The sequence below is a fragment of the Pleurodeles waltl genome, chromosome 12 (assembly GCF_031143425.1).
Source record: "Pleurodeles waltl isolate 20211129_DDA chromosome 12, aPleWal1.hap1.20221129, whole genome shotgun sequence".
Taxonomy (NCBI): Eukaryota; Metazoa; Chordata; class Amphibia; order Caudata; family Salamandridae; genus Pleurodeles; species Pleurodeles waltl.
In genome coordinates, this window is record NC_090451.1 from 3508406 (window position 1) to 3523485 (window position 15080).

At 43.7% G+C, this 15080-nt stretch overlaps 1 non-coding gene across 1 annotated transcript; it reads left to right on the plus strand.

Annotated features, from left to right (window-relative positions):
• Nucleotides 1–11549: 11549 nt before the first annotated feature.
• TRNAL-AAG (transfer RNA leucine (anticodon AAG)) lies at nt 11550–11631 on the plus strand. The gene has a single exon. It is a non-coding gene; the product is annotated as a tRNA-Leu (tRNA).
• The last annotated feature ends 3449 nt before the right edge of the window (nt 11632–15080 follow it).

The following is a 15080-nucleotide window of genomic DNA, read 5'->3' on the forward strand; positions in this document are numbered from 1 at the left end:
TTTGTGGGAATGAGTGAATGTAAGCGTGTGTTTTTGTTTCAGAGTAAATGGACGTTCATGTTAAATGGACAGGATCCAGCAATCTCCGGGATTTATTATATATGTGGACTTAATGCTTATTACCGTCTTCCAAAGGGATGGTATGGGACATGTTATTTGGGAATAGTTTTCCCAAAGATATATCAACTTGACGATTTGAAAAGGTTACCAAAATTGTCTGAATTACATCGTACTAGACATAAGAGAGAGACTGCTGCTGGTGTAGTAGGAGACATATTTGGGACGATAATTTCTTCAGTGGGAGCTATTTTGTACTCCATAAAGATTCAAAAGTTGTCTACTATTGAGGATAACATGCTGACAAACTTTTCAGGGGCTATACTCCTGTTGGATACTGAACTTGCTGCGGAGGGGGCTATGACTCTTCAAAACAGGCTTGCTTTAGACATTCTTTTAGCGAAAAATGGCAGAGTTTGTAGATTGCTCAATGGGTGTCATTGTTGCGCTTACATACCAGATAATAGTAATGAGATTAGAAGTATGCTTACTAACTTGACTAGGGATAGTACAGACTTGAAGGATTTGAAAGAACCAGGTGTTTGGAAAAAGGTTGGGAAAGGATTTGCTTCAGTGGGAAATAGGATTAGTAACATTTGGCATGGGATATTGTCTAAAATAATACAGGGGATATTGATTGTTATAGATTGCTTATTTGGATCATGGGTGGCATGTAAAATTATTAAAAGAATAAAATTGAAGATGGCGAAAAATAATAGGAGGAGGGAAGAAAAACAAAGGGAAAAATTATTCAGGGCAAGATCAAAGGGGAAACCAAGAATGGAAAAGATTGATATGAGGGAATTTTAGTATGTAAAATTAGTGGGGAAGATTTGTGTGATGACAAGAGTCATCAGAGGAGGGATTGCTGGAGTGTGTCTTTTAAAATTAATATTAACATGAAAAGCTTACAATATATTGTGTAATGAAGCTGCATAAAAAATGTGTTAACGTAGTGTGAGAAAACAGGGCTGATTGCAGAGGCCCCCTAACTTTGTGCCCCCATTTTTCACTTTTTGCTGGTGTTTTCCTGACTCTGATGGTGCCCTGGGTACTGCTAACCAGTCCCAGGGCCTGTGCTCTGTGTAAAATGGATATGCAAATTAGGCTAATTATAATTGGCTAAGTTAACCTACCTATAAGTCCCTAGTATATGGTAGGGCATGTAGGTTTAGGGACCACAGCATAGGCTGCCTTGGTGGCTGCTTTTAAATTAAAGTTACATGCAAATTCGACTTTGGAATTAAAAGTAGTTCCAAAGTCTTAAACTACCCTATTTTTACATATAAGTCACCCCTAAGGTGTGCCCTATGTGCCACTAGGGCTGGGTGCTATGTAACTATAAGCAGGGACTTTATAAAAGTAGATTTATAAACCCTGGTGAGGTAAAAACAGCCAAATTCGTTTTTCCCTCATTGAAATAAATGGCATTCATAGGCTAGAATGGGGAGACTTTATTTTAAATTTTAAAGTCTCCTTAAATGTTGCATACCAAGAATTTGGTATCAAATTAATTGTTGTAATAAATCCCACAACTTCCAGTTGTGGGATTTAATATAACTTGTTCAGGTAAAAGGTTTTAGACTTTACCTAAAAAGTTGCCAATTTCAGCCCTGCATTGTTTTTGCTGCTGTGCTCTGATTGGCCAGCCTGCAGCAGCCTCGCCAAGCTGCCTTGATGAGGTGTGAAGTGGCCTGGCTTCACACAAAGGAATGTGCCTGTGGGAGAGAATCTCCCCTCAGCAGATGGTGAGGCAGGAAGGGGGAGGGCTGCCAAACTGGTCTTCAAAGGCAGAGAAGGACATTTGGAGCAACCAGCAACACCCCCACATCCTGCAACCCCAGACAACTAGGTGCCCCCTTGATTAGATTAGGAGAGGGCAGGAGAGGGGTGTGTTTATGATTTTTAGCCACACCAGTGGGTGGGCTCAGCCAGATGTAACCTCCAAAAATCAGATTCAGCCATGTTGGATTTTTAGAGAATGTTGCCTTCTGGGATGGATTTTTGCCACACTTCCCAGGAAGTGGTCATCACAGGGGGACGACCCTGTACCTGATTGGAGAACCAGGACCCCCCTGCTTTTCACCCAGGAGCAAGGATAAAACTGGCAGACCTGCACCCACACCTCAGATCCCCACCAAATTTTAACAAGAAAAGAACTAAAGGAGAAGAAGGACTGCCCTGCTGGACCCCTGGCCTGCACCTGGAACCTGCACTCAGAAGGACTGCACCAGCTGCACACTTGGGCTTCACCACAAGAAGGACTTTGCCTGGCTTCAACTGGTTCAAGGAGGGACTCCCTGTTTGCTACAGGTGAAAAATTGCTATCCAGAGTCCCCTGCACCAACTACTGAAGAAAGTGACCAGCTGACCACTGTCCAGTGGCCAAAAAGGAGTTTGCGCCAGGTGCATTCTGGGAGTTGAAGTCCGCACCCCCCAAGGACCATCTCAGAACTTCTGGACCCTTGGGGTGAGCTGTGGACCCCAAAAGAACCTTAAAAGAACATCTGGGTGAAGCCCCAGAAGTTTGGAGAAGATTTGAGAATTTTTGTAAAAAAACTCCATAGAGGGACCGACCCGACGCGGCAATTCTAGCCGGCTTGCCTCAACCGCGACCCGGCCTGATTTGGTGGTTCGTCCCGGTAAAGAAAAATCTCAGAAAAAGAGACTAAGTCCGAAGGTAAAAAGTTGACCGGGACCTCCCAGCCATCGTATCCGACAAGGGCTCCATGGACGTCGGATCAAGATCCAGGTTTACCCCGGTCGAAGGATTTTCACCTCGAAAAAACGACTAAGTCCGAAGGTAAAAATCTCCACTGAGGAATCCAGCATCGCGTATCCGGAGAAGGGCTCCAGGAGGTCGGATTGGACTGGCAGGTTCGTCCCGCTGAAGAAAATCTTCAAAATAAAGACTAAGTCAGAAGGTAACTTTTTAACCGAGGCCTCCCGCGACCTGTAGCCGAGCAGGGCTCCATCGCGGTCGGCCTGAAACTTTGACTTTGCCCCGGTCGAGGTGCAACCAGATGACCCGATTGGCGCTTTTTGTTTCTAAGCGCTAGAAAAATCATAATTCTTTAAAAATTCATATCTCCGGTTCCCCTTATCCGATTTTATTCGTTTTTGTGTCATTTTAAAGATAAAAATATGAACTATTTTTATAAATTGGTTTTGGATTTTTAAACTGTTTCCTGTGTTTTATTTAATTACTGTTTTGTGATATTTGAATGCTTTACACACTGTCTCCTAAGTTAAGCCTTGACGCTCGTTGCCAAGCTACCAAGGGTTGAGCTGGGGTTAATTTACTGAGACCTAACTGGACCTAGGTGGAGTTTAGTGGCTTGTTGCTAGGTGTAGGTACCTACCTGCCCTTACCAATAACCCATTTTCCAACATTTTTGGTGGCAGCGGTGGGATCCTGTACTTGTGTTCAGTATCGCGTTACAGTTTTAAGTAAAACAAATTAAAAATCCTTTAAATTGTCTTAGTGCAAAAATTGTTTTTTTTTTTAAAAAAGAAAAAAAAAAAAAAAAATTTTAATTTGGATTAATTTCTATTATTGAATTTTTGTAATTTTTCTAAAGTATTGTTTCCAATTTTTGCAAAAAGTTTTTGTTGACACAAAACTAGGGAACCATGGAGCTTGATCTGGCTAGCCTACCCACACTGACAGTAGTCCAGCTTAGGGGGTTGTGTACTGAAAGAGGGTTGCCTGCAACCACTGACCTCTGGAAGCAAGTCCTGATCAAATCCCTGACAGCATGGGCTGAGGCCTATGAGGTAGACCCAGGGGAAGCTCCAGAGGAGGGAGAAACAGGGGAGGATGCTAGCTCTAACCACTCAGTGGAGGGAGGGCATCTGAGCCTAAGTGAGGATGAGGAAGAACTAATTACATACAGTCACTAGGGGCAGATCCAAAGCTAGTGGTGGGAAGGGGGTCCTTTCAGGAGGAGAGAACCCATTCATCAGGGAAAGAGAGCTGGAGGCCCAGCTAGCATACAAAGCTTTGGAAGCAGACAAGCTGGCCCTAGAAAAGAAAAAGTGGGCAAAGAAAGAGAAAAGAGATGGTGGCAGCGACAGAGAAGTTGAGGTGTCCATGGGTGGGGGAGTATGCCCCAGATTACCCAAGGGGGTGGTTCCTGCTTATGTAGAGGGGGATGATATAGACAAATGGTTGGAGGCCTTTGAGAGGGCACTCCAGATGAGAAGGGTTAGGCCTCAATACTGGGGTTCCCTTTTGTGGGAGTTGGTCCCCAACTCAGGGAGGGATAGGCTTCTGACCTTAAGGGGGGAGGAGGCAGATTCGTACCCTAGTATGAAGAGGTGCTTAACCAAGAAGTTTGGTCTGACCCCAGAGCAGTATAGAATGAAGTTCAGGGACACCCAGAAGGTCAGTACCCAGTCTTGGGTTGACTTTGTGGACATTTCACTAAAGACACTAGAGGGCTGGATTATTGGTAACAAAGTAAATACTTATGAGGGGTTATACAATCTGATCATGAGAGAGCACATCTTGACCAATTGTACCCAAGAAAGGTTGCACCAGCATCTAGTGGACTCTAAGCAGACCAACCCTAGAGAGCTAGGGGAGGCAGCTGATGAGTGGTTGAGAACCAGGGTGGTTGTCAAGTCCCAGGGGGGAGACTCCAAGAAGGGGGGGGAAGATCCCCAAAAACCTAAGGAGGGAGGTGGTAAGCCCACCACAGAGACTCCCTCTGTACCCCAGAACCCTAAGAAGGAGGAGAGTAAATCCCACTCCCACTCTGACAAGCAGAGACAGGGAGACCCAGGGTTAAAAAGCTCTTGGACAGTAGGGCTTGCTTTGACTGTCAGCAGACAGGTCACTTCAGAGGAGATGCAGCCTGTCCAAAGAAGGAGGTTAGCACTGGGCTGTCCAGTGTAGCCATAGAGGAGGACTCCTCAGATGATGAAGTCCTCCTAGCATTGAGCTGGGTGACAGGACCAGATGGTAAGCTGGGGTTCCCTGAGGGTGGGAGTAGGCACTTCCACCACATTCAAGTGAATGGGATCCCTACCACTGGCCTGAGAGACACCTGTGCCAGTCATACTATAGTGAGTGACCGGTTAGTGACCCCAGACATGTATGTCCCAGGAAAGACAAGGAAAGTCAGGATAGCCACAGGGGAGGTCACCTCCAAACCTGTAGCCATAATGCGCCTAGAGAGGGAGGGTATCCTTGACTGGTTTAGGGTGGTAGTCAGTGCTGACCTCCCCCTAGATTGTATCCTGGGCAATGACCTCCCAGAGGTGAGTCTGGTCCCAGATGGGGTGGTCGCCCAGGGCGCCCCCCCAAACCAAAGTCATGGGGAGTCAGTCCCTACAGTTAGGAGACAGGGGTCCCCAAGAAAAGGAAAGAAGAAAAGGAAGGGTAGGCCACTCTTAAAGAGAGTTCCAGAGAGCCAAAGGCCTTCTGCCCCAGTAGGGGGGGGAGCCCAGAATTGGCACTGGTGAGGCCTCACCTGACCCCAAGGAGGTCCTGAGTAGTCAGGCAGCTGTCCTGATGAAGGGTGTTGCCCCTGCACTGACAGAAGGGAGAGTGGAAGGAGGGTGTCTGCCACATGAGGTGGTAGCCCCCCACTCTAGACAGCAATGGAGGTGCCAGGACCCCACAATTGCCCCTAAAGCAGCTCAGCCACCTGTCAGTGGAGAGCTTAGGGTGTGGTTCTGGGTACTGACAGCTGTCAGTAGCCTCTGCTGGGTGCTAGCCTTCCTGGCAGCACTGTACCTAGCCTGGGAGGCAGACCCCAGGGCCAATAGCAAAGTAGGCCCCATGACCCTATTGGTCATGGTGGGGTTGCTCGAGTGTTGGGTGACCTCTTTGGGTAAGCTAGGTGTTGCCCTAGCAAAGTTAGGAGTAGGGGAGGTGGGCACCTCACTACCCAAGTTGGCAGAGAGAGAGGAGGAAGACCCCCCTAGAGGGAAGTTTCAGTTTGAGATGGGTCCTTTCGCTGTTGGGATGGCTTCACTACCCAGAGGGAGTGACCCTGACAGGAGGATGTAAGGTAGAGTAGGCCCTGCAAAGGGACAGACAGTTTTCTTCACTGTCTTCCTCGCCTAACAAGCCAGGAAGACTCTCCCAGGGTTGGGCTGAGTCTCCTGGGCGTGTGGGCTGGGGGGGGGCTTGTGTGAGAAAACAGGGCTGATTGCAGAGGCCCCCTAACTTTTTGCCCCCATTTTTCACTTTTTGCTGGTGTTTTCCTGACTCTGATGGTGCCCTGGGTACTGCTAACCAGTCCCAGGGCCTGTGCTCTGTGTAAAATGGATATGCAAATTAGGCTAATTATAATTGGCTAAGTTAACCTACCTATAAGTCCCTAGTATATGGTAGGGCATGTAGGTTTAGGGACCACAGCATAGCTGGTGCACACCTAGGTGCACTGCTGAGGTGCCCAGTGTCATTTTAAAGGAAGGCCTGCCTTGCTGGCTGCTTTTAAATTAAAGTTATATGCAAATTCGACTTTGGAATTAAAAGTAGTTCCAAAGTCTTAAACTACCCTATTTTTACATATAAGTCACCCCTAAGGTGTGCCCTATGTGCCCCTAGGGCTGGGTGCCATGTAACTATAAGCAGGGACTTTATAAAAATAGATTTATAAACCCTGGTGAGGTAAAAACAGCCAAATTCGTTTTTCCCTCATTGAAGTAAATGGCCTTCATAGGCTAGAATGGGGAGACTTTATTTTAAATTTTAAAGTCTCCTTAAATGTTGCATACCAAGAATATGGTATCAAATTAATTGTTGTAATAAATCCCACAACTTCCAGTTGTGGGATTTAATATAACTTGTTCAGGTAAAAAGTTTTAAACTTTACCTAAAAAGTTGCCAATTTCAGCCCTGCATTGTTTTTGCTGCTGTGCTCTGATTGGCCAGCCTGCAGCAGCTTAGCCAAGCTGCCTTGATGAGGTGTGAAGTGGCCTGGCTTCACACAAAGGAATGTGCCTGTGGGAAAGAATCTCCCCTCAGCAGATGGTGAGGCAGGAAGGGGGAGGGCTGCCAAACTGGTCTTCAAAGGCAGAGAAGGACATTTGGAGCAACCAGCAACACCCCCACATCCTGCAACCCTAGACAACTAGGTGCCCCCTTGATTAGATTAGGGGAGGGCAGGAGAGGGGTGTGTTTATGATTTTAAGCCACACCAGTGGGTAGGCTCAGCCAGATGTAACCTCCAAAAATCAGATTCAGCCATGTTGGATTTTTAGAGAATGTTGCCTTCTGGGATGGATTTTTGCCACACTTCCTAGGAAGTGGTCATCACAGGGGGACGACCCTGTACCTGATTGGAGAACCAGGACCCCCCTGCTTTTCACCCAGGAGCAAGGATAAAACTGGCAGACCTGCACCCACACCTCAGATCCCCACCAAATTTCAACAAGAAAAGAACTAAAGGAGAAGAAGGACTGCCCTGCTGGACCCCTGGCCTGCACCTGGAACCTGCACTCAGAAGGACTGCACCAGCTGCACACTTGGGCTTCACCACAAAAAGGACTTTGCCTGGCTTCAACTGGTTCAAGGAGGGACTCCCTGTTTGCTACAGGTGAAAAATTGCTATCCAGAGTCCCCTGCACCAACTACTGAAGAAAGTGACCAGCTGACCACTGTCCAGTGGCCAAAAAGGAGTTTGCGCCAGGTGCATTCTGGGAGTTGAAGTCTGCACCCCCCAAGGACCATCTCAGAACTTCTGGACCCTTGGGGTGAGCTGTGGACCCCAAAAGAACCTTAAAAGAACATCTGGGTGAAGCCCCAGAAGTTTGGAGAAGATTTGAGAATTTTTGTAAAAAAACTCCATAGAGGGACCGACCCGCCGCGGCAATTCTAGCCGGCTTGCCTCAACCGCGACCCGGCCTGATTTGGTGGTTCGTCCCGGTAAAGAAAAATCTCCGAAAAAGAGACTAAGTCCGAAGGTAAAAAGTTGACCGGGACCTCCCAGCCATCGTATCCGAGAAGGGCTCCATGGACGTCGGATCAAGATCCAGGTTTACCCCGGTCGAAGGATTTTCACCTCGAAAAAACGACTAAGTCCGAAGGTAAAAATCTCCACTGAGGAATCCAGCATCGCGTATCCGGAGAAGGGCTCCAGGAGGTCGGATTGGAGTGGCAGGTTCGTCCCGCTGAAGTAAATCTTCAAAATAAAGACTAAGTCAGAAGGTAACTTTTTAACCGAGGCCTCCCGCGACCTGTAGCCGAGCAGGGCTCCATCGCGGTCGCCCTGAAACTTTGACTTTGCCCCGGTCGAGGTGCAACCAGATGACCCGATTGGCGCTTTTTGTTTCTAAGCGCTAGAAAAATAATAATTCTTTAAAAATTCATATCTCCGGTTCCCCTTATCCGATTTTATTCGTTTTTGTGTCATTTTAAAGATAAAAATATAAACTATTTTTATAAATTGGTTTTGGATTTTTAAACTGTTTCCTGTGTTTTATTTAATTACTGTTTTGTGATATTTGAATGCTTTACACACTGTCTCCTAAGTTAAGTCTTGACGCTCGTTGCCAAGCTACCAAGGGTTGAGCTGGGGTTAATTTACTGAGACCTAACTGGACCTAGGTGGAGGTTAGTGGCTTGTTGCTAGGTGTAGGTACCTACCTGCCCTTACCAATAACCCATTTTACAACACGTAGAAATAATGCACACGTTTGAAATGTGCCCACGGGGAAAGGCTACCAATGTATACGAAGACTAATGAAAGTTATTAATGCTGAATTAATTATGTACTAATGTTTTTAATTTGTATTAACATATCAAAATTGGAGTTATGTATTAGGAGTTTGTTCATTAAGCAGTAGGCCTTAGTTTAGCGAAGGTCTGTGCCTAGCTGCCTGGTCTCATATTAAACTGTCTTTTTCTAACGTGCAATGTGCTATTTTCCTGAAGGACATGAAACTGTACTTTCCCAGAAGCTAGAGATGTGTGTAGCTGTAGTAAATTCTTTCTCATGGGACCCTACTTGCTCAAGGAGACATTCTTGCTGAATGCAATAGTGTAATTTGTAACAGGTGCAAGGCTGCCTGGAGAAGGAGAAAACAATGGAACTACTGACTGTAGCGTAAAATGTAACTTTTCTTACCTGACATTCCAACAGATGAAAACGTCAATAACATGGGCCAATCAACGACATGAGAACTGTGGTTTGTGTAAAACTCTGGTGAAGATTATTGGACAGAGATGGCGATGCACCAATGATTATCCATTGAGGAATTAAGAGTAAATTAGACAGTTTTGATTTAACCACATGACCCAAGGAGAAATCAGGCATTTATTGGACATTCCACTCCAAGCCATTCTTTGCCATTCTACTGAGCCATTTAGGCCATTTCGTTTGAGACTTTCCGTTTGTTCGCCCTGTTACACTAAACCACCCTTTACTTATTCCTTACCTGATACTTACTTCTCCTCTATATGAGGGAAGTTCTTGTTCCTTAGCTATGCCATACTGATACTTTGCCCTGTCCTTTCTTTACTGATGATGCAAACGACTGATGTCCCGAGGACGAAGACTGATGCTGTTTGCTGATCCGTTGGATGGGTAACTATCTGATGAAAATTGTAATTGTCTGTTTGCCTTTTCTTTCTAGGTACCAACTGCTCTTTGATAGAGGCCATAGTTAGATGTTTTCCAAATTTGTGTTTGCTAAATTGTTTTGCATGAAGCCCAACATGCTGATGCTAATACGAGGTTATTTAAGGTGTTCACTAAAATCTGACGCAAATAGACAAATGACTGAGTTCTTGCATTGTTAAACCATGCACTACTGAGACTTGGCTAAGTTGCTTCTTAATAATTATGTGTTAATACTGAGTGAATATTCTCTATGCATTGATTAATTGCATTTCTAATTGCAAATCTGAAGAGTTATTAACGAGATGAATTGCTGATGAGATTAACAGAAATGACTTTAGATTGTAACCAGTAGGGAAATAAATATCCTATCACTTAACTAAATTGGTGTGGTTATTCATGACTGAAAGATCATGGTGTGTTCACTTTATTGACTCTCATTAAAGGTTATTGATTAGCATGCTGATTAGTTATTGCGATTGTTGTTGATATATTGATCTATTGATTTGTGATGCCAAAAGACATCTCGTACTGGGAAGTCCCCGAACCTGGTCTAAAAGGTTCATCGACCTACGCGTGTCTCCTTGTAAGTTTACTTATCAAGGCCCTGACGCGCCTTCACTAATAAAAAGTAATCTGATCGCTTGCTGCGGAGTCATCGTCAACAAAAACTACCAAAATATTACTTCAATGTATTGTAATTACGACTGCCTCAGTTTTATGCATTACGTGAGTAGTCGGACAGCAATTTATTTAGCGCAAAAATATTTCTTGTTGATGCACGTACGTTTTTAAACTGAAGTGTCATAGCTGTAGCGGCAATACTCCCAGTTTAGGCTGTTTTATAAACTAAGTTTTACTTTCTCCTACTTAAAACTTTTTGCAGAACAATGCACATTAAATGGGAAGGCAGTTTTCCTTAATTGTGTACTAGTTGCTGCCTAATGTTGACATGTAAGCACCCCACCAATGACTGACACCTAGAGACTCGAAAGCGCCATACCAGTACAATATTTGTATGATATTGCACTTTAAATCCACGTACAACTGAATTAAAGCAATCTTAGCTCATTTGAGGGTAGTGTGATAGTACATCACATATGGATAGAACACGTTTGGAAAGTGTAATTTGCATGATTACATTTCATTTAACATATAAATTCAAGCTGAAGTAGTGATGGACAACAAGGTCGTATAGAGCAAAGCTGAAGACAACAAGTTACCATAACAATCTGTAAATATATGCTCTTTATTATGTTTGGACAACTATCACCTAATACAACACATTTTCGCTACCATATTTTGTACTCCTGAACTATGGCATTTCGAACATGAGGTGGCTGAGTGGTTAAGGCTATGGACTGCTAATCCATTGTGCTCTACTCGTGGGGGTTCAAATCCCATCCTCGCTGGTTTATTGTTCTGTCTTTAGTTTTTAGTATGTGGTAGGGCTGGGTTAACCCTATTTTATGTGAAAGTTAAATTACATATCCCATGTTATTTCCGGCAGTACAACGGCTCAGTTTGGAAACACCGCTCAGTTGAGTACTGTGCTTAGGCATTACTGTAAACAGCGCCAGCCGGGTTCTGCTCATGAATCACAAAATCTTTCTTGAGGCGGAGGGTTGGTAAGTTGAGGGACGTAGATAGTTTTATTCCTTATCCTTAAAGAAAGAGAAGCAGCGCGTGCGGGACCCCAATGTAAGGGTTGTCTTCCTACGGACTCTCAGGACTGGCGCTCCCTGACACCTCCCAAGGCCCGGGGCCAATCCTGACCTACTAAATGTATCACGTGCCTGCTGCTGTTGGCGCTGACTTTCCTAGGATCACTTCACAGGCTATACACTCTTATTCTCCAACTCCCCTATACAACAGAACATCTCACTTCAGAAAGCTTACAGAAACAAGTTTGCACAGGGTAGCGTGGCCAAGCGGTCTAAGGTGCTGGATTAAGGCTCCAGTTTCTTTGGAGGTGTGGGTTCGAATCCCACCGCTGCCAGTATTTTTCAACTCACAAACTTATTTTGTCTGCATCAGTGTCTCACTCTCTGCCTTCTGCACCTACGATCCACATAGCGAGAGGTGAGACTATGTAAAGTGGTGGCGGTATGTATATAAGGGTAGCCAGACAGTGGGACCGAGCCTTCTTATTTTAAAAAACCACAACCTAAGGTGACAAGAATTGTATCGGTAAACAAACCAGCTGTCTTGAAGTCTAACTATAGAGGCGACGAGAGGGGTCACTGTGATGCTGTAAGTTCAGTGAGTGTAAACAGTAGAACGCTGTGTGAAACGTTTCCTTGCAGTGATGACAGCTCGCGTTTCTAAAGCAGAGAGCAAACATACAATGGGGAAGAAGAATAAATAAGGAAAGACATATATTATATGCAGACAGTTATTATACTTTGCTTTTTACCTGTAACTCGCTCAACTGTCGGTGAATGCTGCGTTACCCTGCATAGCCAGGTCACCACAGCGGGTGTCCACAGTGTTTGGCAAGTTACTATAGTTGTGAGCTTGTAGATGTAAGGTAGGGTGGCTGAGCAGTCTAAAGTGGCTAGATTTAGGCTCCAGTCTCTGTGGAGCCTTGGGCTTGAATCCCAACACTTTAAGTTTACTTGAACCAAATACTTTTGCAAAAAAGGTTCATGTAATAAATATTCATTAGGGTCGTGGTTGTGAGTATGACACTAATGGATAAACGTGGGACTAACAATGCTACAATTCCTGAGACTACCACTGCACTAACAGCTTGGGAGAGGTTTGAGCTGGATACAAGATACTTGCATGAGGGAACTAACTCGAAAGGGGAACTATCCACTTATGTTTTCTATTGCTTGCTGAGTGAATATGTTGACACAATGGATGCAAAAGATTGTTTTGTGTGTACACAGATTCCTGTTTCGGTACAAGAGGGGTTTACCTATCATACACTGTCATTAACATATGGGATACGTTGTAGTCTGTTACTAACAAGATTCTATAACCAGGAAGAGATTCAATATTTTTACTCAAATCATGATCTTGTGTTTTCTAATGTGCCTATCATAGAGGATGTGAGTGGGGTAGCTAAGTACTATAGAATAAAGTTAGTTAAAGGATTCTTTCAGGCGACATTAACAATTAGTACATCTTATGCACACCACAATAATTTGGCATGTTTGCTTACACCTGTAGAGAAAAGCTTTTTAGATCACATGGAAGAGAGAAGAAGGGCATTGAAGAGTAAACTAGAGAAAGGATTACAGCAACGGGCCTTTGCTAGTAGTGACGGTTATAGTGTAATTAGAGAACAAGGGAAGTTAGCGTTAGACGCACTACATGTAGCAAAGCTTTGCATATCCAAGACCAAATCATACTATGACAATGTGTTTGTGGGAATGAGTGAATGTAAGCGTGTGTTTTTGTTTCAGAGTAAATGGACGTTCATGTTAAATTGACAGGATCCAGCAATCCCCGGGATTTATTATATATGTGGACTTAATGCTTATTACCGTCTTCCAAAGGGATGGTATGGGACATGTTATTTGGGGATAGTTTTCCCAAAGATATATCAACTTGACGATTTGAAAAGGTTACCAAAATTGTCTGAATTACATCGTACTAGACATAAGAGAGAGACTGCTGCTGGTGTAGTAGGAGACATATTTGGGACGATAATTTCTTCAGTGGGAGTTATTATGAACTCCATAAAGATTCGAAAGTTGTCTACTATTGAGGATAACATGCTGACAAACTTTTCAGGGGCTATACTCCTGATGGATACTGAACTTGCTGCGGAGGGGGCTATGACTCTTCAAAAAAGGCTTGCTTTAGACATTCTTTTAGTGAAAAATGGCAGAGTTTGTAGATTGCTCAATGGGTGTAATTGTTGCGCTTACATACCAGATAATAGTAATGAGATTAGAAGTATGCTTTCTAACTTGACTAGGGATAGTGCAGACTTGAAGGATTTGAAAGAACCAGGTGTTTGGAAAAAGGTTGGGAAAGGATTTGCTTCAGTGGGAAATTGGATTAGTAACATTTGGCATGGGATATTGTCTAAAATAATACAGGGGATATTGATTGTTATAGATTGCTTATTTGGATCATGGGTGGCATGTAAAATTAGTAAAAGAATACAATTGAAGATGGCAAAAAATAATAGGAGGAGGGAAGAAAAACAAAGGGAAAAATTATTCAGGGCAAGATCAAAGGAGAAACCAAGAAGGGAAGAGATTGATTTTAGGGAATTTTAGTATGCAAAATTAGTGGGGAAGATTTGTGTGATGACAAGAGTCATCAGAGGAGGGATTGCTGGAGTGTGTCTTTTAAAATTAATATTAACATGAAAAGCTTACAATATATTGTGTAATGAAGCTGCATAAAATATGTGTTAACGTAGAAATAATGCACACGTTTGAAATGTGCCCACGGGGAGTGGCTACCAATGTATTTGAAGACTAAAGAAAGTTATTAATGCTGAATTAATTATGTACTAATGTTTTTAATTTGTATTAACATATCAAAATTGGAGTTATGTATTAGGAGTTTGTTCATTAAGCAGTAGGCCTTAGTTTAGCGAAGGTCTGTGCCTAGCTGCCTGGTCTCATATTGAACTGTCTTTTTCTAACGTGCAATGTGCTATTTTCCTGAAGGACATGAAACTGTACTTTCCCAGAAGCTAGAGATGTGTGTAGCTGTAGTAAATTCTTTCTCATGGGACCCTACTTGCTCAAGGAGACATTCTTGCTGAATGCAACAGGGTAATTTGTAACAGGTGCAAGGCTGCCTGGAGTAGGAGAAAACAATGGAGCTACTGACTGTAGCGTAAAATGTAACTTTTCTTACCTGACATTCCAACCGATGAAAACATCAATAACATGGGCCAATCAACGACATGAGAACTGTGGTTTGTGTAAAACTCTGGTGAAGATTATTGGACAGAGATGGCGATGCACCAATGATTATCCATTGAGGAATTAGGAGTAAATTAGACAGTTTTGATTTAACCACATGACCCGAGGAGAAATCAGGCATTTATTGGACATTCCACTCCAAGCCATTCTTTGCCATTCTACTGAGCCATTTAGGCCATTTCGTTTGAGACTTTGCCGTTTGTTCGCCCTGTTACTCTAAACCACCCTTTACTTATTCCTTACCTGATACTTACTTCTCCTCTATATGAGGGAAGTTCTTGTTCCTTAGCTATGCCATACTGATACTTTGCCCTGTCCTTTCTTTGCTGATCATGCAAACGACTGATGTCCCGAGGACGAAGACTGACGCTGTTTGCTGATCCGTTGGATGGGTAACTATCTGATGAAAATTGTAATTGTCTGTTTGCCTTTTCTTTCTAGGTACCAACTGCTCTTTGATAGAGGCCATAGTTAGATGTTTTCCAAATTTGTGTTTGCTAAATTGTTTTGCATGAAGCCCAACATGCTGATGCTAATACGAGGATATTTA